This window comes from Seriola dumerili, unplaced genomic scaffold (assembly GCF_002260705.1).
Source record: "Seriola dumerili isolate Sdu_G_001 unplaced genomic scaffold, Sdu_1.0 BDQW01000169.1, whole genome shotgun sequence".
In the NCBI taxonomy this organism is placed as follows: domain Eukaryota; kingdom Metazoa; phylum Chordata; class Actinopteri; order Carangiformes; family Carangidae; genus Seriola; species Seriola dumerili.
Genome location: NW_019174424.1, coordinates 2323146 through 2346012, shown reverse-complemented (window position 1 = coordinate 2346012; position 22867 = coordinate 2323146). Strand labels below are relative to the sequence as shown.

At 40.7% G+C, this 22867-nt stretch overlaps 1 protein-coding gene across 1 annotated transcript in view; it reads right to left on the bottom strand.

Moving 5' to 3' along the window:
• LOC111227115 (protein kinase C alpha type-like) overlaps positions 1–22867 on the bottom strand; it is a 101147-nt gene that overhangs the window by 47650 nt on the left and 30630 nt on the right. The window lies entirely within an intron of this gene.

Sequence of the window (22867 nt, the reverse complement as noted above, 5' to 3'; positions counted from 1 at the left end):
TCCACTGCTGGAGACAGCTCTTGGCAAGTAAAGGAATGAAGTTTGATGCTGAGCTCTTAAGGTTTCTTCTAGACTGGTAAATTAACAGCTGTTAATGCTAACACTGGCTATGTAGCAATAGCAAAAATAGCTCCTTTAACGTAAAATGTTGCCATTCTGCACACAGACCAGAGAAATTTAACTCATAGATGAACAGTAATATGAGCATGTGTGTAGCAGCACCCACACCATGAAAACATTGAGTTCATGACTTAACACATCCTTTAAATTACGATCAGCCCCTACAGGATTTGATAATAATCATCTCTTTGATAAATCCCTCATCTTCTGTGTTGATGAGCTCCAGGACTCTAGCTTTACCCAAGTGCTTACAGGCTGTGTGATGTCAACAAGCAAACAAACCCATGAAATTGCAGAATGCACATTCACCCTATGGAGCACATAAGAGAGATAGATGGCTAAAGCCCATAGCAGCATGGGACGTAATTACACACATGGTAATCCTCAGTGGCCATCTGTGACAATAATGTGTTTGGAGGATGTTGCCTATTGGATGATATAATGATGTTTTATACCGCACATTGTTTGACTGATGACACTTTGTGTAGCCATTTTTGCCTTGAGCACAGCAATAAGTATATTCACTACGCATGCCAACATATATGATATGTTATTACTGTCAAATGTCAACATTAGCCTATACCAAGTTATGTGTTTGTGCAGAGGAAGAGTAGTGATGTAGAGTGATAGACATTGTAAATGGTAGGCCTATAGTTGTGAGAGCAAGAGTGAAGCTGTAAGTCAAAAATGTTTGCGTTGTTTTGACTTGTGTATTTATTTGGTCAAAATGGTTATTACCAAAATATAAGTAATATAAGTTTTATTCATTTTTCTGCAGTGACAGCAGCGCCTACATTACTGTTCTGCAGAGGGAATGATGTTTTTGTCTCCGAATGAAGATGACAGTACTTTAAATTGTTTGGTACAATTTCTGGGTAGGCAGAGTTACCAGCTCTGTGTTACCTTGACTTCATATGTTACACCATGTTGAGATTCAAATCACAAGGTAACTTATGATGTGTTGTGGTTTCAGGGTTCTGGGGTCTATCTCTAATACGATGGAAAGAGAACACTGTTAACAGGCTGTTCACACATATGGACTCACAGTCAGTGTCACTGCCCAGATGCATCAAGTTTTCTTTAACTGGGCGGATAAAAACTGGGTTATAATCTGGGCTACTTTTGTATCATTAGGGCTGTTTGAACCTATGAAAAGTTAAGGCTATATTCCAGAGGTTTTGAAAGCGTAAGGGTGGTGTGGAAGACAATGGGAAGTGAGTTGTTATGGTTATCAACATGATCAACAGTTGTAGCAGCAGCAGTGGCAATTAATGTAGGCCGCTCCAAAACCTCAAGCACTCGATTGCTGCAATTTGTATTAAAAATCAGAGTCAAAACTCCAAACAAATCTGAACAACATATTTTTACATTCACTGTGACTTACACTTTCCATGGATACCGTTATCTCTGATGTCCACAGTGAATAAACCCATAAAACTGTTTAGAAATCATACGGAAAAGACAACCATTATAACAACAAAACATCAAAGTTTTTACGTTTTCCTCAGAATAGTTGTCAGTGCATCGCTGCAAACAGCAACTGCTATTAGAGTTCTCAAAAGTCGAATGTTGTTAAGAGACAGATGTCTTCAATTGGGAATGGTACATAACCAACTCTGTGTGGGAGTTTTTCCATGATTGTTGTCAGTAGCACACCACGCCTCAACACATGGCTTGAATCATAGGCTGTTTCCATGAACATGTCCAAAAAATGTCATTGATAAGCAGAAAGCTTAGCTATAGTATCCTTGTGCTTTACATTTCCTTACACATAAAGTGAGCAAGATCCAAATTTCAGTTCGACTTTAAGGTGTGTGTGTGTGTGTGTGTGTGTGTGTGTGTGTGTGTGTGTGTGTGTGTGTGTGGTCTAAATGTGTAAACAGATGTTCTGGTGTCCTCTGTCCTTCTGCTAGATGCCTCTGTGTGTGTTCTGATGTCATGTGTCCTAAACCTTCTGACATTCAACTGTGTGTGTGTGTGTGTGTGTGTGTGTGTGTGTGTGTGTGTGTGTGTGTGTGTGTGTGTGTGTGTGTGTGTGTATGTGTCTATCTTGCGTGCACTAACGTGTGTGTGTGGATTATGTCAAATGCCCTGTAGCTGGCAGAGAAACCGCTTTGGCCCCTGATGTTTCTGTCCAGCATCCAAACAGCAGACGATTACCGCTGTGCCACTTGATTGTTTGTGTGCGCGTGTGTGTGTATGTGTGTGAATGCAAACGTGTGTCCCGTACTATTTACGTCTCGGCAATTACATAAGCAACACAGCTGCTCTCTGTCTCTTTGTCTTTCCTCAGTGCAAGTGCTGAATACACAGCTTTTCTCCGACCACTGGCCAAAGCTACGCCCAGTTTACAAATTCACACCCCCATATCCAAAACTACAAACCCCTCTACTGTACTGTAGTACTTGTTGACTGAAAGCTTTCAGATCATCCAAGAGATACATAGCATTAGGATGAAGCGAAAAGATCAACAGCTGGCCTGTCAGTGGGCTGCTAATCCATGAGGTGTTAGTGATATGGGAACATCCTCATATGGCTTATACATACTGTACTCTCTCATGATTAGACAGAGAGAAATATCACCGATGATGAGATGCGATGTGTGGGTCTTAGACGAGATGAACCTCTGACCTACAGCTGTAAAATTCACCGGAGATAAACGTACATTGCGTCAGTTTGGCAAAGCTGTAATTGTAGTTTTAATCCTCCTGCATCAAGTGCATCTGTAAATGCACATGTGTCTGGTCACAGCCATTAATGTACTAAATGTGCGTACATGTAAGGACAACCAAAAAATAAAAAAATAAAATAAAATAATGTGGGAGGAGAGATTCCTCTGGTGGAAGAAATAGTTTTATCATTTGAATTTACTATACTTTGTTTAGATGATGACAAATGACTACAATATCTGTGCTGAGTTTTCTTTAGGGTTCTATCTCTAAACCAAAGTCATTCTAATGATATTATGAATTATTTGCCTTTTGTAAGTAATAATCACAATGGTATGAAGACAGTTGAAGTGCAAAAAAAAAAAGGTTTGTCAAACACTGTATGCAAAAAAGTAATTGTCACAGTGCAAATGTGCCACAACATGAGTAGAAAGCTCATACAAATAATATATTAAACATAAAGTTTGGGATTCTAATGTATTCTGTAAACAGGCCTTTATTTGAAGCGTTAGAGACATTATTTCCATTTGAAAAGTATACCTCATTAGAGTTTGGCTCCATGTTTTCTATTACAATATAAGAAAAAATCTAATATGATATCTCACATTAAAATCTCTACTTATCATATTGATATCCTTTCAGTACAGCCTACTACCTCTCTCTCAAAATGAGCTTTTATTTTGAAATATGTGCAGGAAGTCTTGTGTTTACAGATTTAAAAAGAAAAAAAACAGACATAAGAAACTTGAAATAATTAGTGACTGGAATTATTCATTTCTGATGAACAGAGAGTGAGTATAACATGATTCAGTTCTTGTAATGAATTAGTGCTGGTGAAATAAAATTCAGTATGAAACATTATTCTGAATTTACAGTGTGTTTACATATAAATACTTGCCTTTATTTGAGCATCTATATAGTACAAATGTGGAGAAGGAGAACATCTGTCCATGTATGAAATGTGCTTACTTTATCTAAAGACCGATTCTTGCAATGACAATAAAAAGTCATTACAAAATTATAATCACAGTATAATCTAAACTGTAGTCATATCATTTTGCCATGATGCTGCTGCCCTATTCTGCCCTGACCCCAAAAGGCTTAATGTATATTATACTACATATATTCCATTATAATAGACTACAATCCAGTATCTATGTTTTTTTTCCTCTGTCATACCATACTGGATATTCCCATTTTTGCTGGACAACCCTGGAATGAAATGATAACCTGTCATGACATTTAGATGATAAAAAATAATGAGGACATAAGAATGTGTTAGAAATACATATCCCTTACATGTGACACATGACACATAATCAACCCACTCTTGACACAAATGTTAAACGACGCAGTCCTTGGCTGAAGAAATGATTACTTCACACATCAATTTTAATATGCTGCGGCTGAACCGATCGATCATTTGATGAAGCAACGGCGATGGCGGTGGTGCGTCCAAGACATTTAGAGAATATTAGAGGTTTGGGGGTTTGGCCTGATCTATTCTTGTCAGGCTGGGCGTCTCAGACAGGGCTGACTAATGATCTGACGGACTTGGCCACGGCAGGAGGGATCAGTGACAGCTTAATGAGGCCACAGGGCTTCTGTGCTTACAGAGATAGAGGGACAAGGAGGGTGCTGTGGTGGGAGACACAGAGAGGAGAAAGGAAGGCAAAAATGAGCAAAAAAGAAAAAAACCGTCAAGAGTAGAGGAGTGTAGACGAGAACAGACAAAGCAAAGCAAAGGAAGGAACAAAAAAAGAGAGATAAATGAGAGCTAAGGAGCATGCAGTTAAAATTAATGGATAGTGTAAGGTGTCCTCCCACTCCTGACACGTCTGAGATTTACTGTGTGTGCATGTACATGTGTGTTTATGTGTATGTGTGTGTGTGTGTGTGTGTGTGTTTGTGGAGCATCCCCATGCACTCAGTGCGTTTAATTATCAAAAAGTGACAACTCAAGCGGGAGTTTTTTTTTTTGTGCCTCCTATTTATCCTCCACCTCCTCTTCCTGTGTTGGTGTGAGATGAGTCACCCGCAGTAACTGTGAGGAAGGGCCGTCCCTCCTGTCGTTGCTGCTGGAGAAGGGAGCACTACGGGGTGCGAGGCAGTTAGGCCTGCATCAGCACGTTCGCACCAAGAGACAGTCAGAGGAAGTTGGCAACCAACAGAACAAGAGGGAATATGATTCAAAGACAGGAGGAGTGTGGTTTTGGTTTGTTTTGCTTTTAGCTCATTAACTTAAAATTACATTTATTTTTATGTTAGCACCAAACATCTTCTATAAAGTAGTGGTGAAGGTTGGGAACCATGGAGTTGCAAGATTTTTGTAAGATTTTTAAGCTTTTTCTTGGGTTGAACTGTTTGTAATTTTGTTCGGCACTGTCGCCATAGCCTGTGATTTTAGGTCGCAGGTATTTATTGCCTCATTTTGGGGTCACGAGTCATCACTGGTTTTGACTTTTCAGATTTCTATATTTCCATTTTTTGCCTTTGCAGTGCATGTATAAAATCAACTTTAAATATAAAATGAAATTGTAAGAATTAAAAAAATACAACACATATATGATAGTTTGTTTTTGTGTTCTTTTTAAGCTTTTTAGCCTTGCAAGCAGGATGGCTCTAGGAACAGCAGTGACAGTTGATCTAACATTCTGGTCCAGGCTGAAATATCTTAACAACTATTTGATGGATGGCCACTAAACGTGGTTCATTCACCCCTCAGGATGGTCTGTAATAACTTTGGTGATACATTAACTTTTCATCTAGAGCCATCATCAGGTCAAATTTAAATTTGTCCAATACTTTGGGTTATGACCAAGTACCTGCAAAACTACTTAAATTCCCATCAGCCTCAGCGGTACTGTCTTTCGTACTGATTTGCAAAGACCAGCATTGTATTACACCCAGACTGTGAACAGGGTAAACATTATAATTGTTTAGCATTAGCATGATATCATTATCATTATGAGCATGTTAGCATGCTGACATTCAGCTCTAATCAGAGCTAGTCTCATGGGCTGCAAACATGGCCGTAGACTCTTAGTCTTGTTTGTACTATTCACCACATTCATTTCACTTATTTCCTGATGTGAATGTTTGGTTTGTGATGCCTTTTCTTGCTTGTGGTGCTATTTTCTTTTATTATTGTTTTGCAGCAGCCTCTTTGTGGAGGGTAATGGGGATTCAAATAAGGAATAAAGAGCAAAGAACCTGTCTATATAATCAAGATGAACGACAAATGAATGCTATTCTTTTTGTCAAAGTTATCTTATAGTCTTCTTCAAGGACATTTGGTGGGTAATTGCAAAAAAACAAAAATTCTAACAAACACAGATAGATTGATCTTTGCATGACAAGAAATAAAGAGAACAAATGGTTTCTTTTGATGGATTTCCAAACTGTCTCTGCAGTCGGATCTTTATGTTGGATAACTGACTACAAACCAGTGGCTGTTAAGAATTAATCTAAGGTGGTATTTTAAAATAATCATCGAGATGTGTCTGGACCTGTACCATCCACTTCAAGTATTTCCCTATCTGTTCGTACATTTTGCAGCACAGCAGATGCCGCACACTCACTAATTTTCTGTGGAGGGAAAGGGAACAGTGCAGGTCATGTAAATGTGGTGGACTCAGTTATTACTTTCTCTAAAATGGTGCAAGTCAGTGACTGCGTATGGGAGATGTGTCACTGTGCTCTACCTGAGACTACAAAGTAGGACGCCGATTGTGGCTGTTCTCAGGGGAGACAGTCTTGAGTCATACACACGCACCCCACCCCCCCACCCCCACCACCCTACCACCCGCACCCCTAAATATCCCCCGGCAAAATACTGAAGGTGCACACACAGGAGAGATAAGCACACACACATTCACTGCAAACATAAATGGACACACACACTTATAACTATCAACCAAAATACACCCAGGAGACTCAGCCACAGGCCTTGAGACATTTTTTTTCTCAGAAGTAGAACATTACATCATCTTCAAGTGCTTCATGAACCAGTGAGTGAGGATGGGGGGGGAGGTGGGAGGAGAGACCTGTGAGGTGCCATCCCCAGTGGAGCAGCACTAACTGAGGTGACTTTGTTAGAGAGACACAGGCAGACAGAGACCTCAGCATGGCATCTCACCCCTGGCGCCTCATGAAGACAATTGATCGCGCTGCTTCGGCTGTAGGTTCACCCGAGAAACTGGTGGCCGCCTCTCAGTTTGTTGGTCATGCAGTGAGATTTTCCTCACAGGGAAAAATTAGAGCATTGGCCACTTGTCCAAACACTTAAACCACCTCTGTTTACATTTATACCTCTTGTGGCAGCATAAATCACGATGTTTGTGGCCACACTGGGAGGAGTTGGTCAAGGTGAATGATGCATCAATGAGTAAACGCTCATACAGTAAACAAGTCAACAGGTTGTGACTCACTTTCACAGGAGCAAAGCTGGTATGTGAAACCTCTTAGCCCGTTTTGAATATCATCATCCACATGGGAGAGGAACGTGTATTTTTGGAGTGAGATGCGGCGGGGTTTCGCTGCATCCCATCCTCCACCTCCTCCCACCTCCCCAACTCTCCTGTGGTCCCTCCCCGGTGGTGACATTAAACACTGAGCTGCCGCTGCCTCCAGTCTGAGGAATAGGTCAGCTCCCTGGCTGCCGTCTGCCCGCAAACACACAGTGTTTACCAGCCTATCTGTGACTGCACACACGCACACACTAATGCACAGGCTGGAGGCAGAGAGAGATTAAGACAGGACAAACCTGTACTCTATGTGTGTGTGTGTGTGTGTGTGCGCACGCATTTGTTATACAGAGTGTTGAGAACTGCATTTATGACAACAAAGCAAGTCTTATGTCCCTGGTCAGTCTTTGCTGTTGCATTTGTGATGACGGCACGACAATGAAAGCAAACTGCAGGAGTTGCAAGAAAGAAATGATGAACTTGAGGAAAATACAAAGAATGAGGGCAAAGGGAAGGGGAGGAGGGAGGGAGTAATGATCATCATGACTCCAGTGCTATCAGTTTGCAGATTCTACAAAATTACAAGTACCTGACCTACTGAGCTCAGTCTGTTTTCGTTATTAGTAAATAAAACCAAAATCCAGACCTAATCTTCTCATTTATTATTGAGTCAGGCAACAAAATGGACCTTGATATCAATTTTGGATTCATTAAATACCAAAGAGCAAGAGACACAGCCATTGCAGAGGCATTTAAATGAGAAGTAAATACATGATAACACTAAATCCACCTCCGTTATCTATAATCTCCATGCACTCCAAGGGATTGTTATGCACATTAATCATCAACGATGAAACCCAATTTCAGCTTTATGAAATTATGCTCATCAGTGTGGTGTTGTTCATGAGCAGCCATTAAGATCTTAAATCAGGTTAGGCTCCGCGGTGCACTTCCTCATCTCAAACAGTTCCCAACAGGCTTCTCCGAGTCTTTCACCTGCTGAGCGTGCATGTTTTATGACTATTCATCTCCAACACTTCACCTCAGTGGGAAGCAGGATCTGGCACCATCATTAGTCTGTCTGTGCTAAATGAGCTTCCATTCGTTCAGCAATTACATTCAGCAATGAGTGCTTGTGTGTCTGGAATGATTAAAGACAAAATCAACGTCTCGGACATGAAGCGTAACACAGACGATTCACGCAATTCGACATTCATTCAGGTTAGTGGAGCCATTTAAATCTGGAGGAAGGAGCGCCGACCGGTGAGGTTCCTGGATGTAATCGTGACAGGGCGGTTGTATCGCTGCACATGAAATAAAATGATCAATTATTCATTAAGAAAGTCCAAAGTTCCAACTGGTATGAACCACTTACAAAGTTTCCCAAAAGTGCAATCTGAAATAACGGACCGAGGTCTGGAGGTAAACAAGAAGTTCAACTTAAAAGATATCAGACTAGTTTAGTGTGAGGAGTGCAATGGGTCGGCCCGGGAGAGGTAAACATGTCAGGGACGCTAAACTCCTCAAGAGTCCACCTTTCTGAGCAGCTCCTCTCTCCAGTAACACTGCAGCAACAAGCACTGGCTTAGACTGACGTTTCTGGGGCAGCTATGTGTGTGCTTGTGTTTGTGTGTGTGTGTGTGTGTGTGTGGGTGTGTGTGTGTGTGTGTGTGGGTGTGTGTGTGTGTGTGTGTGCGTGTGTGTGAGAGAGAGAGAGAGAGAGACAGTGTATGTACCTCAAGACAAAAACACATTAGGGATATACGATTTTGGCTATGACCAGTTCACTTGAAAAGACAAAGTGATCATGATTATTACATGCTGAAGCCTTGATTGATTGATCTGAAAGCCAGAAACCTTTTAAATACTTTCCCTACAGTATATATTTTAATAATGTTTCTTAATAAACAAGAACTGTATCCATCCATCTAACTCAAGCTTTGCCACAAGCCACGTCTTCTCCCTCTGTCAGGGGGGATCCTGAGGTGTTCCCCAACCAGATGGAGTATGTAATTCCCTCATCTAGCTCTGGGTCTTTCCAAGGCTCTACTCCCAGTTAGACATGCCCAGAGTACCTCCACAGGGAGGCTGTCTCCTGTGAGACATAATCAGACCCCCAAAACACCTCTACTGACTCCCTTTGAGCTCCAGGACCATACCATAAGTTAGGGGTGGCACATAGACCTACCAGAAAATCAAAAGTTGCTACAGCACCATGATCACTACATATGCCACACAAAGTCTCCTGCTCCATTTAACGCTGAACCAGAAATGTACCAACTGACCGACACAATATTACCTCTGAGAGCAGTCCTCTAAAGGAGGACAACACACAGTTGACCTCTGGAAACATGTTCCACCTCATCCCACTTCCGTTCAATATGTAATATAATGAGATGTAATGCTTCAATAGTTTATCTGTATTCATAGCATGAGCACTGAGCCAGTTTTAAAACACAGATTTCTTTCAGTTTTTTGTTATACTCGTGTAAAATAGGGAGGGTCTGATCCTAGCCACCAGATTAAACACAGGTTCTTCTGCACTGCCATCAGAAATATGGCATTTCTGCTCTCTGATTCATTCATTAAGTCACAGTCCGTCATATTCTAGTGCCACAGTAATCACATATAAAAATGATTGAGTGACGTTTATAGATTTATAGTTTTTTTTGAAAGAGAGAGCACTAGGATTAAATTGGCACTTGATATCAGCAGATAGCCTTACCCCAACAGTGATTTGTGGTCAGACTGCCCAGTTTCACACTGTGGGGACTGCTTACAGTGGACAATCTCACAAATCTAATCGAATAAAATGCCCCCGTTTTCGTATCAAAACATGCTTAAACACAAATGATTGATGCAGGCTATGGATAGATGTTGGACAACTACGAAGAAGTGTCTTTGTTGTCTGATTCTGCACCAGAGAAAAAGAAAGCAAGGACCAAATAACGTTCTGAAGGTCCAAATGCTCCTCAAAATGCGAGGAGACGGAGCAGATGCAATTGGCAAAGAAAAGGGCAGGCCGCCTACACACACACACACACACACACACACACACACACACACACACACAAACCCACACACACACACACACACCCCATACGGCCCAGCAGGAGGTAAACACACATACAGGAATTGGAGAAGCCGCCCAAACTGGCAGCCTCAGTGCAAGTCACATGTGTACATGGACTGTATTGATACATCATCATCATCATATTGTCTTTACAGTAAGTGTCAGGGAGTCCGTGCATGTGCGTGCATGTGTTTGTTTGTAGATTTTAACCCTACTCAGAGGCTACTCAGCCCGAGAGAAGCATGAAGTGACTAAAATCATAATTGCTACATCTCCATTTTGCCCTGATTACCTTTCGACATGCACAACACACTACAAACCACACTCCTCCTCCTCCTCCTCTTCTCTCTGCATCTGATGCATCTTCCCCCATTTTCTCCTCCATCTCCCCTGCAGGCAGAACACCCTCCAGCTCCCAGCCTTCTCTCTTTGCTCTACTTTTCCTTCCTTCAGGTTCATGCGAGGAGAAGTGACAACGTCGTTTCCCCTCACTCTCCCATTTTCCCACCTTTGCTCAGCTTCCATGTGCTAGTTCTGACTTCACATTTCCTCACCCCTTCCTTAAAAAATTCTCCTCTGACCACCCTCTACCTTGTTTTCCGTCCTCATTATCCACTACTCCTCCCACTTTTCGTGCTTCTTTTAAAGACCAGGACCTCAGGTGCGGCAGCTCTCTGTTCTTTTCCCTTAGAGAGGATTCACTAAAGTCCTCTTAATTTAATCAAACTTTGAAGGGAGCTCAAGGCCCACACCTCATATTCCCAACCTGGCTCTTGGTTTGATGTCTCAATTTCTCTCCTTCACATTGCTCTCATTGTCTATTCCCACCCATCAATTTCTCTCTTATTCCACAAGCCTCTCTCTTGTAGCCAGACTTCCTTCCCCTCTGAAAATGTCAGAATAAGCACGTTTCAGCACACTTCGATTTCCCCTTATTAAAAGGAGAAAATTAATTCTCATCCACGCATGACCTACTCCCATTAATTAACATTTCACGAGGTAGTTGGACATAATTGGCATGCGGGGCATGCTGATAAGCAAGATGAATGGCTCTATCTGTGCTGAAATAGTATCTGTTTATCTTCGAGATGATCGAGCCTTAATTACCCTCCATAAAATAATGCGCTGGTCACACTAGGTTTGAAACACTGCGAGGCTAATAAGAGCGCCAAATGTGCTGAGAAATTCTTTCTCCATTTGTTCTCTTTCTCTTTAACCGAAACAAGGTTTGAAACCAGGCGTCCCGTGTGTAGCATACCAGCTGTGTGGGCTCAAAATTAGCCTGTGGCTTTCATCAAGTCCACTGGTATTATGTTGCTTTCTGCTTCGCTCATAATTTTTTCATAATTCCTTAACTTTATTACCACTGGAGCAGTCTGACCCAACTGTTATTCTGAAACTCTTTAGTAACTCTTATCCATCTTCTTAATTGCTTCACACTCATGTCTTCCTCCCGTGCTCCCTTCCCTCTCCAGGTCTTTGGGGTTTATTTAGGCACCAGGCTTCTGTCATTGTCGGCCTGCGAGTGCATTTTAATGAACCGCGCAGCTAATAAGCGAACGCAAGATCCACACATCACGCATGCCGCGGAGCACACAGTAATATACATACAAACACAGAAGCGCACACACAATGGTATTACATAATCACTCTATTAAACATGTTTTCTTCAGGAACGCACACAGAGGAGGGTGTAGGAGACAGCTGGTGTTGTTTTATGCAGCTGTTAGGGCCACATTTCCTGTTTTATCTGGCTGAACTTAAGAGAAACAGAGAAAACTAAAGTTTGCTTTGAAGTAACAGCGTGGCTTCGGAAATCAAAATCATCTCATGTGCTGGTGCGAGTGTGGGGAAATACTGCACTTAAAATACACTCTTATTAGGTATAGCCAGCTAAAACGAATGCAAGCTAACACAACATCATGAGGGTTGTAATGTTTAGTGTTTATTGAAACTGAGTTAAAGAGCTGTTGATTCACCTCTGTGATCATTTTTGATGGATGTAGTTTATGGTGCTGTTGAACTGTATTGTATTAGACAGAAAGGTGTGTCTGTTATTTAGCCTACCCCCATTGAGGTGAACTGGGTGGACAAAATAATAGAAACACCTGTAAGTATAATCGACTGCACCACAAACTCCAGCCTCCAAACCCTAATACCTCTTTAACACAGTTTCAATAAAAACTGAGCGTTATAACCTTAATTAACCTTAACCTTTTAATTAACCTTAATACTATTGTATTAGCGTGCATTGGTTTAAGCTGGATGTACCTAATAAACTAGTGTATATAAGTGAGTGTATATCAGCCATTATATAATAGACAACTTCTTTGATAAGGAAAAAGGCTTGAATATCTTTGGGACTGTTGGTCAGAAAAAACAAGCTACTTGGCTTCTGGTTAATTATGATAATTTTTCACTATTTTCTGACATTTTGTAGACTCAATGATTAACTAATTAATCAAAAAAATTGTTAGATAATGATAATGATAAATATTGCTATAGTTGCAGGCCTTCTAGCAAACCTAGTCTGAGGTGAGCATTATAAGCCGAGTCGACAACAAAATGCCATCTGCGAGAAGCAAATTGCTGGTTTATTGGCCCACTGGCTCAGACCTTTTAAATTGTGCCCCACCCACTGCTGCGCAGGGCCGGTGCAGCTGTAACAGAGGCAGGCATTTGAATAAGTCCAATGTTGGCTAAGCTACAGTGCAGATGCCCCACTGAGTGTGTCTTGATAAGGTGGCCATTTCCAGACCCGAGTAGAGCTGGATGATAGATAATCAGGGCAGAGAGACTGGAGGCGAGGAGAAGCAGACTGTGAGAGAGAGCCATCAGAGTGTTTTCCTTTTCTCTGCAGCACAGCCTGGGGACAGTCATGCAAACAGTCTTCTTCACACTTCAGCGTTTAGACGTGCTGCATTTAGGCAACGTGTGATGTTTTCATTTGCACACCCTATCAACGACACTAAAAAGAGATCGTCTGACACCGAGTGTATTATATCACAGCACGCTCACACTCAAGCACAGGAAGAGGTGTAAACATGGCAGGGCTGACAATAACAAGATGTACTCACTGTAGAAGATGAGTTCAACATGTCCTCTGTGTGATTATATATGTGCAACATGGCATAGTACTCTCCTGTTAATGTGAAATTCTCACACAAGAAGCCAGGTAGAGTTAAGGACGTTTCCTGTTGTTTAATGTCCCGATGTGGCGGTGAAGGTTTGACCACTTTCCCACTGAGACTCTTTAGGTTTGTGTTTTGTGCCTTGGGGGCTGCAAGTGTATAGCCTAACAGTGTTGTCCAACAAGCCCCGAAATTTATGAACTAACTAACAAGCTGGTTTATGTAACCAGGCATGGGACCAATAACTGCAGATTGCAATTTGATATCTGTAATTAAATCAGCAGCTTAGTAATCACTCATATTTTCCAGCTGTTCAGACATCTGAGACTTTCAAGCTTATTGATTTCTGAGTGTCACATCAAGTGTTAAGGATAAAAGATGTCACAAAAAGTTAAATATATACAAGACTGTAAAATACATGACTACCTTAAATTGACTTTTTTTTTATCATTATAACCAAAAATAGTAATTGATGATTATTAATCTACTTGATTTTGGTGCAGATTTAGTGAAATTATGTTATTTTGTTTGCATTTAATTAATATTATTACTAATAAAGTACTCACTTAATGCATTTATATTTATTAATCTGTTAGATGATTTTGTCCAAAGCAGTGTATCAAAGAGTTGCAATCGCAGCCACAGTACAGCCACTGAGAACTCCTGATAAATAATAGATACAGGAATAATGAAATATTTGTAAACTCCACTGTCACTGGATTTTGCACAGTAGAAAACTCAAACGCTGAAACACTGTGGAAACAAAGTGGAAACAAATCTGCTCTTAGCCTGACAGAGACGCTGTGACTAAATAACATCCTTTGATGAGCAGCAGTAAATCCAATAGTAGTAAAGTAAATATATATATATATATATATGCACGTCTTTCCTCTCTCACTGAGCGCAATCTGTGTGAAATCACCAGAGGCTGCGTCCGTCTGGGACATCTGGCCAGCCTGAAGTAATGTTGCTTACTACTTAACAGTCAGACAGATTGTGATTTCTGACTGAAGAACAGCCTTGTGTCATGTGCGCAGCCCCTCAGTGTAGTGGTCTTACATAAGCATAGCATCTGTAATCTAAAGAGCCAATCTGTTCCTCTGGGTTAATGACACACAGACAGGTGTTGGTCTTCTAAGCTGACCATTCTGACTTACATATTGTATAGTAACTTCATTGTCTCTGGCTGCTCTTCGTTTGCACTCTGTTGACGCGCAGAGCGAGGCTTGACTCTCTAAGCTGTAATCTGCTCTCTGTGCACTTCAGCATTAACATGTGGAGAGATTTGACATTGTGTAATCTGCTGTAGCAGCCGTGTTACCGAGCTAGCTCTCCCAGCTGTTGCTGCAGGTTAGAGCTGAGCTGCTGGGAGGGTGATGGCCCGAGACTGGCAGGCTAATGGTGCGAGACGCCACTGAAATGTGGGCTATTTTATGCTAACCAGGCGAGGCTAATGCTACCGAGGCACCTTGCTGAGTCCATGACGTTGGCGCAGTTTGACAGTCAAGGTTTTAGTCAAGCAAAGAATGGACAACATAAAAATCAGCTACATGACGACTTTAAATTAAAAAGAAATATTAGAGTCCCCGGAATTGCACTGATGCTTCGTAACTGCATCATGACAGAGGCTGCAACCTCTGAGGGTGAAAAACAAAGAGGCATCAGCTGTCACAGCTGCCAACAGCAGGACGAGGAGAAGGAAGGAGCAGAGAGATTTGCCATGTTTCAGCTCACCAGCTGTAATTGTGTCAAAGTGATGCAGAAACACAACTCTTTTCATCTGACTCATTGTGACGCTCTGACGCGGTCTTTCTATACAGGTTGACAGTTGGCAGATGACAGCTGACAGGTAATAAACCAGCCACCTTGTTTTTCTGCACAAGTAAGTGGAACATCAACAATATAAGCTCCTCTGGGGGTTCAGGCACGCTGTGAGTGTTTGTGGGCATATAATCATTTAATATATTTAGTGTAAAGACATCTAAGAAAAAGCAGTGGGGAAATATTAGGCTGAATTAGTCAGAATTAAATGCAAGAAAACAGTAGCAGCAAGTACAACATGAAAACCATATGAGATTTATGGATAAGGTTTAGTTCACAGAGGCTGGCAGAGGAGTTTGAATGTGAAATATCTCTGCATGTTTCCCCTAAAAAAAAAAAGATAGTTAAACATGCATCTGTACGTTTATTCCAAACCTGCAATTTGTATTTATATTGTGAACAGATCTGTCAAACCACAGCTTGTTTCTGTTACCAAGTTACCGCACTGAACTGACACTGAAAGCACATAAGCCAACAAAGCTTTATTTATCTTTGTGTATTTATTGATATTCTGTTTGTAAATTCATTATGTAATTATCCAGGTTATGGTGAGAAATTATGTAAATATCTCAAAACGCACAGGGAATTTCAACCTGATAGAAACTGATGTTTAATTAAAATGTTTTTACTGTTGAAAGACAACAGTCTCTTCATCTCTCTGACTGTAAGATTACCCACGATACAGGTTGAAATGGGAAAGTGACCAAAAGTGTGAAGAATTTTTTTTCTTTTGAATGATGACAGTTCTGTTACACTTCCTTGATAAATCACACACGGATACAATCATTTTAACTAAATCAGAACCGCGATGATGAACAGATTTCTGATAAAGGGATTTGTCGAACCAGTATCAGAGTTTTTTGTTTCCTCGCTCAAGCCTCCTACATGCAGCTTCCTCTCTCCTCACTCCTCTGATCAGTCATAAGGGAGCTGAGGCGTGCTTCGTGGCGGCGGACCGGAAATCTTTCCAGGCCACCCGAGGAGTGAGGAGACTTGGAGTAAGGTCATGTGAAGCACAGTTCGTGGCATGTTGTTGCGCCATAAAGAAATGGACACACACCATAAAGAGTTTGTCGTCTTGGTCTTTTTTAGTCTGACTGAAACATGAAAAGAAACTGTGGACAAAATGCTAAAATTGAAATAGTTGAGTGTAAAGTCTACACAGAGAGATGTAGAAACAGAGAGAGGTGCAGTGGTTTATAAAATTAAAGCCTCTCCTCACTAACAACACATCTCAGTTTTCTAGTTAAATTTCTCCTGTTCACACACGTGATGTCAACAGTCCTGATTCCAGTCATACGATTTCATCTTCTACCTGTCAACAGCCCCTGACCCCAGACTCGGTCCAATGTGGTCCGATCAGTCATCCAGTCAATGTCATATTTCCATATCATCAGCTCAATAGTGAAGGAGAGTGAAGAGAAGCATGGTACTTTGTTTCTGATAAATGGAGGCAGACAAGAGATAATCCTAAAATCAGTGCCACTGTTACACTGTCTCAATTAAAATGAAGCATTATTAACTTGCAGAGTTTTTGTAACTGGATTGCATTCAGCCGTACAGGTGTTTATGATACTGTGTCAGACCTGTTACTCAGACCTGACCTGAGCCTCTGGTGATCTCACTGACAGATGACCTCATTTAGACACAGCTAGTAGTCAACTACTGAACTGGAAACAGTTGGCCTGGTTGTTTTTTTTTTTGTTTTGTTTTTTTGCAAGCAGTTTATTTCTACAATATGCCCTCTGTGTCAATGGAAAGAAAACATCCCCTAATTAGTTAATTATTAATCCCCATGGCCCATGATGCTTTTCACCTGCTGTAGCAGCTACATAGATGTGTGTATGTGTAAGAAAATGTCCTATCTTTATATTGTCAGTGTAGAGATTAACAGTGTCGCCCCTCAGTGATCTTGTTCATGCACGTCACTTTCCTATCTGCTTCTCAGCATTTTCACAGGACTCAGTGGCTAATGATGCCTCTCACTCTGCTCGTCACACCAATGAAGCCAACAGTGTAGGTTTCAGCAGTCACAGTGTCAACAGGCCTGATTGCCGATGACTGCTATAATGAGGAACAGACGGGTGGAGGGTGGCTGCATCAGTTTATGTAGATAAATGATGTCAGGGCAGAAGTAGTGGAAAATGTGAGCTATATACAATAGATTGAAGAGGTGAATGCGTCCAGTGCACGTCCAGCTGTATACAGTATTACAGCGGTGGTAGTGATTAAAGCTGAAAAGCAGCGTTGTGCCTGTTCTGTTTCACGTCTGACGACACCCATCAGTGATGTCACTGCGTACTGACCACAACCTGGAGCACACTTTTGTATCACTGCAGCAAGGTAAGACATTTAACCACCGACGCTCAGCAAGATGTTCAGCTGATGATAACCAGGGCACCCTGGTGGCCAAACGGGGTTTAAGGCACCAACCATGAACTGCAACATCGCTTGTTCACGTCTGACCATCTCTCCCTGCTCATTCCCTGTGATCGCTTTACTCTCTACTTTTCAATAAAGGAGCAACTGCTAGGTTTTGATTCATGTTATTCAGATAATCATTTGGGTGGAAAATATTTGTCTCATTTATAAGACAAAAGGGCAAAAATATGATGATAATATTTGCATTCTGAGGCACTTGGATTGCCTTGTGGCCCATCATGATCTCCATGATAAAAGAACATGTATACTCCCGATACTAGTGGTTTGTCATTAAGGATGTTATTAGAAGTTTTTAAAAAAAGTTTAACCACATAAATGTTCTAATTTATGCAGCAAGGCACGCCAACATCTAATCAGATCACCTACTTTGTATGGAGTCCCTGTGGTGTAAGGATGAAGTTTTTACTACGTGATGTTATTCAGTTATTGCGAGAACAGTGTTCATGAGTGTCACAGGTGCCAGTGTGACAACATAATGTCCTGCGTAGCACCGGCCCCACGCATCACCTCACAGAGTGGGATTACTATCTGACCCTACCAGGGTGCAGTGTGTAGTATGTGTGCCAGTAAATCAAATTAGAAGTGAACTGTTGTGTTTATTCTAGATGCACAAACTCCAGACATATTCAGCTCATAGGATACACAGAAAGTGAAACATGTTTCACATTTTATTGTAACTTTATTGTTTTATTACTGTTATGTTATTACTGTGGATAATTGATTTGTGTGTGGGAAAAGTCACTGTAATTTTATGTACATACATTTAGGAATTTCACCTTTTCCTAGAGCCAAAGAACAAGTGATTCATATATTCATCATCAATAATCAGCTGATTAATTGCTAATAAAAAATAATTCTTAGTAGTATACTTTTTACAAAATTTCCCGAAACATTCAATCACTGGGGTTGACAATCTAACCTTTTCCAGAGCATATTTGTTGCTGTTCTCACCTCACATAGTAGACGTTGGATCACAAATGAAACAATTTAGCAAAACTTAGTCTCGAAACAAAAAAATTCAAACACCCCAAACATGTAAAAAATGTCAGAAGTCCAGTAAAGCAAAGACACGTGACAAATCAAACACATGCAGCAGAGAGAAAAAAAAACAGCCATCTAAAATATATGGAACACATGCAAATGCTCTGCAGCCGTGTGTTGTTAATGAACAAGGCAAAAGACAGATGGTTGGAAAGAGGATTTGCCAAGGAGAGAAACAGCAATATTCCCCGGTACAGCATAATCTCCCCATGTCACACCGACCAAATCTGTCACTGAAATGAAATAATATATCTAAAAGGAAAAAAAAAAAAGTTTTTAAAGGGACTTGATCTGGTCAAAGATCTATGGCCTATTATGCTCATGTAAACTTGTTTGTGAAACCCATAGTGTTTCTCTATGGATGAGTCACCTTCATTCACTGGTTCCAGAGAGATCCTTGACTGATAATACAGCACTATTTACCTCCTACGCCTCACAATGTGTTGAATGAGAAACAGAAGAGAGAGGGGAGGGAGAGAGAGAGAGAGACAGAAAGCACTTTTTTATTAAATGCTAATGTGAACAGCTCTCTCTCTCTTCTCCATGTCGTTCTGTGAGTGGATCAAAGCATCTGCCGGACAGATGACGCCATTCACGAACCAAGGCTGCCACAAGGGTCACTCTCAACCCGCAGTGCGAAGAGGCAGTGGGTGTGTGTGTGTGTGTGTGTGTGTGTGTGAGTGAGAGAGAGAGAGAGAGAGAGAGAGAGAGAGAGAGAGAGAGAGAGAAAGTGATGATGTGTGTGTGTGTCCGAGCCCAAAGCCAGATTCATAGAGTCATGACACCACACTGATTCAGAGGTTGAGGGGCAGAGATGGAGGAGTGTCGATGGCGTGATGGTGAGAGGGAGGGAGGGAGGGATAGGTGCTGGTGAGTCACTCACTCTGAGGCTGGACAGAAAACAGAAACAAGTTTCACTCATAAGCAGAGATCTTAATTTTTGGAGTTGGTGCACAACTCAGAAATCTCTGCCAAAAAACTATTAAAAACACAATGCATATTGAGCCACTGCTGAAAATAATCCTCAACAAATGCCCTATTTAGTCCTATTTGTGTAATATTTACTAAAGACTGCAGTGATCAGCTATTTTAGGAATTTACTGAGTCTTTTAAAAAAAAATAAAGAATACATTTGTGACCAAGTTTTACTGATTTTATGTCTTAATATGCTTAATATTATATAATTATATATCATACTTAACATATATTCCTTCGCATAAATGAATATCACAAATTGTTAAAACTTACAAACATAAATTATCAGCATTTCAAGTAAAAATTGAAAAAAATTTGAAAATTGTGCCAATACACTGAGCCAGCCTCTTGCTTCAATAAAAGTGAGTGAGTCCTGATAACTTTATTATATATTCTATACTAATCCTTATTACAAAATGAGAAAATTCTATTTTTTTAGAAACACTTACATTCTTAGCTCACTTTACATATTGTTTTTGAATTAAGACTCTCCACAAATATTCTTTTTTCTTTTCATCCTTCTGGTTTGTCGTGTATCTTTCTATGTGTGTCTCAGATGAGTCTTGGGTTTATTGAGAATAAGGAAAATAGAAAAACGGCAGCCTTATCCTTTAAAAGTAATTTTCAGCTTCAGAGTTCTCCTTTCTCAGCTTTGAGATATGACTATAATGATACTACAGAACTGTAATGTATGTAATGTATGCTATACATACTATATAGTTAGTATTGCGCACAAGCACATATGATCAACACAGATGATTCTGATGTGCATGATGGCATCACAGGCAAGTAGACTCTTCAGTCTTTTGTTTGTTTGTTTGTTTTTTTTAAACTTGAGCTAACTATACTGTATCTAAACAGTTTTTATTGAGAAAAGTGTGAAAAACTGACAAGATTAAAGGAAAAAAAGAGCTGTTTGTGTATAAGCTAGTTCCGTATCATCATTTGGAATTCAAAGAGGTCCATCCCTAAAGGGCTCCCTATTCACTGTGTGCCAAAGCCAGTCAGTAGATAATGGGCACAAAAACAGGCAGACCAAAATTCACAATGGGCACTTGAAGCCAGCAATGCAGGTGTGTGTGTGTGTGTGTGTGTGTGTGTGTGAAAGAGAGAGAGACAGAGAGAGAGACAGAAAGACAGAGATAAAAGAGAGGAAGGGAAAGACAGAGAGAAATAGTTAGGCAGGAAGATAGACAGATAGAGCTGAGGAGAGGCACGGTTGAATAACAAGAAGGACGCCCAGGAGTGATAAAGAAAATGAACAATGGGTCTTGGGAAGCGAGAGACAAGACTAATGAGTCTTTATAAAGACAGCAAGACGAAGAGAGGCCAGTACAGAGCAATCACTTTGGTAAAACTTGTTAAAACACTTGGTGTAAACAAAAGTGTACTCTTGCTTACAAAAGCTTCACTAAACTGACTTTCTATCTTTTAAAAACACCTTAATAACCTCTGATGTTATTTACTGAGGAGAAACTGGAAATCACAGCGAGGACGTGCAGAACAAACTGATCAAGTGTATCAGACATCGGAAACATTAAAAACAGGGATTTTGATGTTCTAGCGTGTGTAAACATGAGAGAATAATGGTGTGGTTGTGTGTCTGCATCTTAATTGGCTCAGCAAGGGAATATTCATTAGCAGGTCTTTCAGTATGATGGAGCTGAAGTGCAAAAATACAGTGTATAATTGGCTTTTGCAGTCGTACAGTGGAGATGGGAGAGCACTGCTGATGGGACGGTATGAGGTCTTATCCTCTGTATGTGTGCACAAACAGCTTGTTATTGCTTTGCTGAAGCTTGTTGCATGTAACTAAACAGACACCAGCACATGCTGCGTAACCTCCACCTCTTATCTAACCAAGGACAGACCTCAGTCCTGACCAGAGGGAAGAGGAGACCGAGGTTCAACTGTTACAGCAGGGTCACACATGCACCCCCAAACATAGATACTACACCCCGTGGGACCACAGAGGTCTGACTCCAACACTGACAAAACATCACCACCCTGCCCCGACAGCATCACATGGGCGTGGAGGTAAAGAGAGGAGGCTAATGAGGGACAATGTTATCACACCTGATGTGTGGATGCAAACAGTTGCTGATACAGCAACAGAGAAGTGCTTCATGCGTGAAATACTGGAGATAGATGGTTGGCTTTTACAGGCTGATACAGAAAATGAACTCGGAAGAAAAATATGGAAGAAAATACAGTCATATATTGCAATACTTCCTCTCAAAACATGTTATTTATATAGTGTTTTTAAATGGTCAGTCTGCTTAATGCAGATTTAATTCTAATCTTTTTAAGTGTAATGTCTGTGCCAAATTCAGATCTAAAAACACTGACGGGACAACCAAACTCAATTACTGTGAAGCCTACAAGACCAGTCTCATCGAAGGAAAGCAGAAGTGACAAACAAACATGTTTGTCCGACTGTGTGGAAGCAAGTAATGGCCATAAAGATCTGAATCTTATAAGCCACTGAATTCCTAATTGTGAAATTTAATCACCACTGAATAATTAATGTTGAAATAAATTCTTAATGGCAAGGAAAATTACTTTACTTCAAAGACCATCTAACTACATTTATATAGTCTGAATTAGCCTCTTTGAATTGTTCAGTAGTCAGTTTCCTGTTGTGCAAATTAAAAAGAACTGATTGACACCAGAATGCACAGATGCAGAAACTAGCAGATATTTTAGTTGAATAGCTAAATAGCATGTAAACAACAGAAATGCCAGCAACAACAAATGAGACCATATGCTTACTGCAGCACATCACCACAGCAATAAAAACGAAAGAATTAAATAGGGTTTCGGTCCACTGAAACGCTAGAGGCTTTTAATCTGAAAGGCAGGAAGTGTATTAACATGTAACTTGGTAGCTTTAAGAGTTGATCAAAACAAGGTTTTGCTTATCACTATCATCACATTGTTGTTGCAGTTTCACAACTGGCTCAAATGAAAACTTAAAAGGCAATCATCTGTCTTCAACCTTAACTGTAAGTCTGTTTAGCTCGCTGCATACAAAAGCTGTGCACCTTCACACATACTGAGGACAGAAGAGTTTTAGTTTCCTGTTGAACGTGATTTGCACATGTTGAGAAGAATTGGGTTCCCATGGCT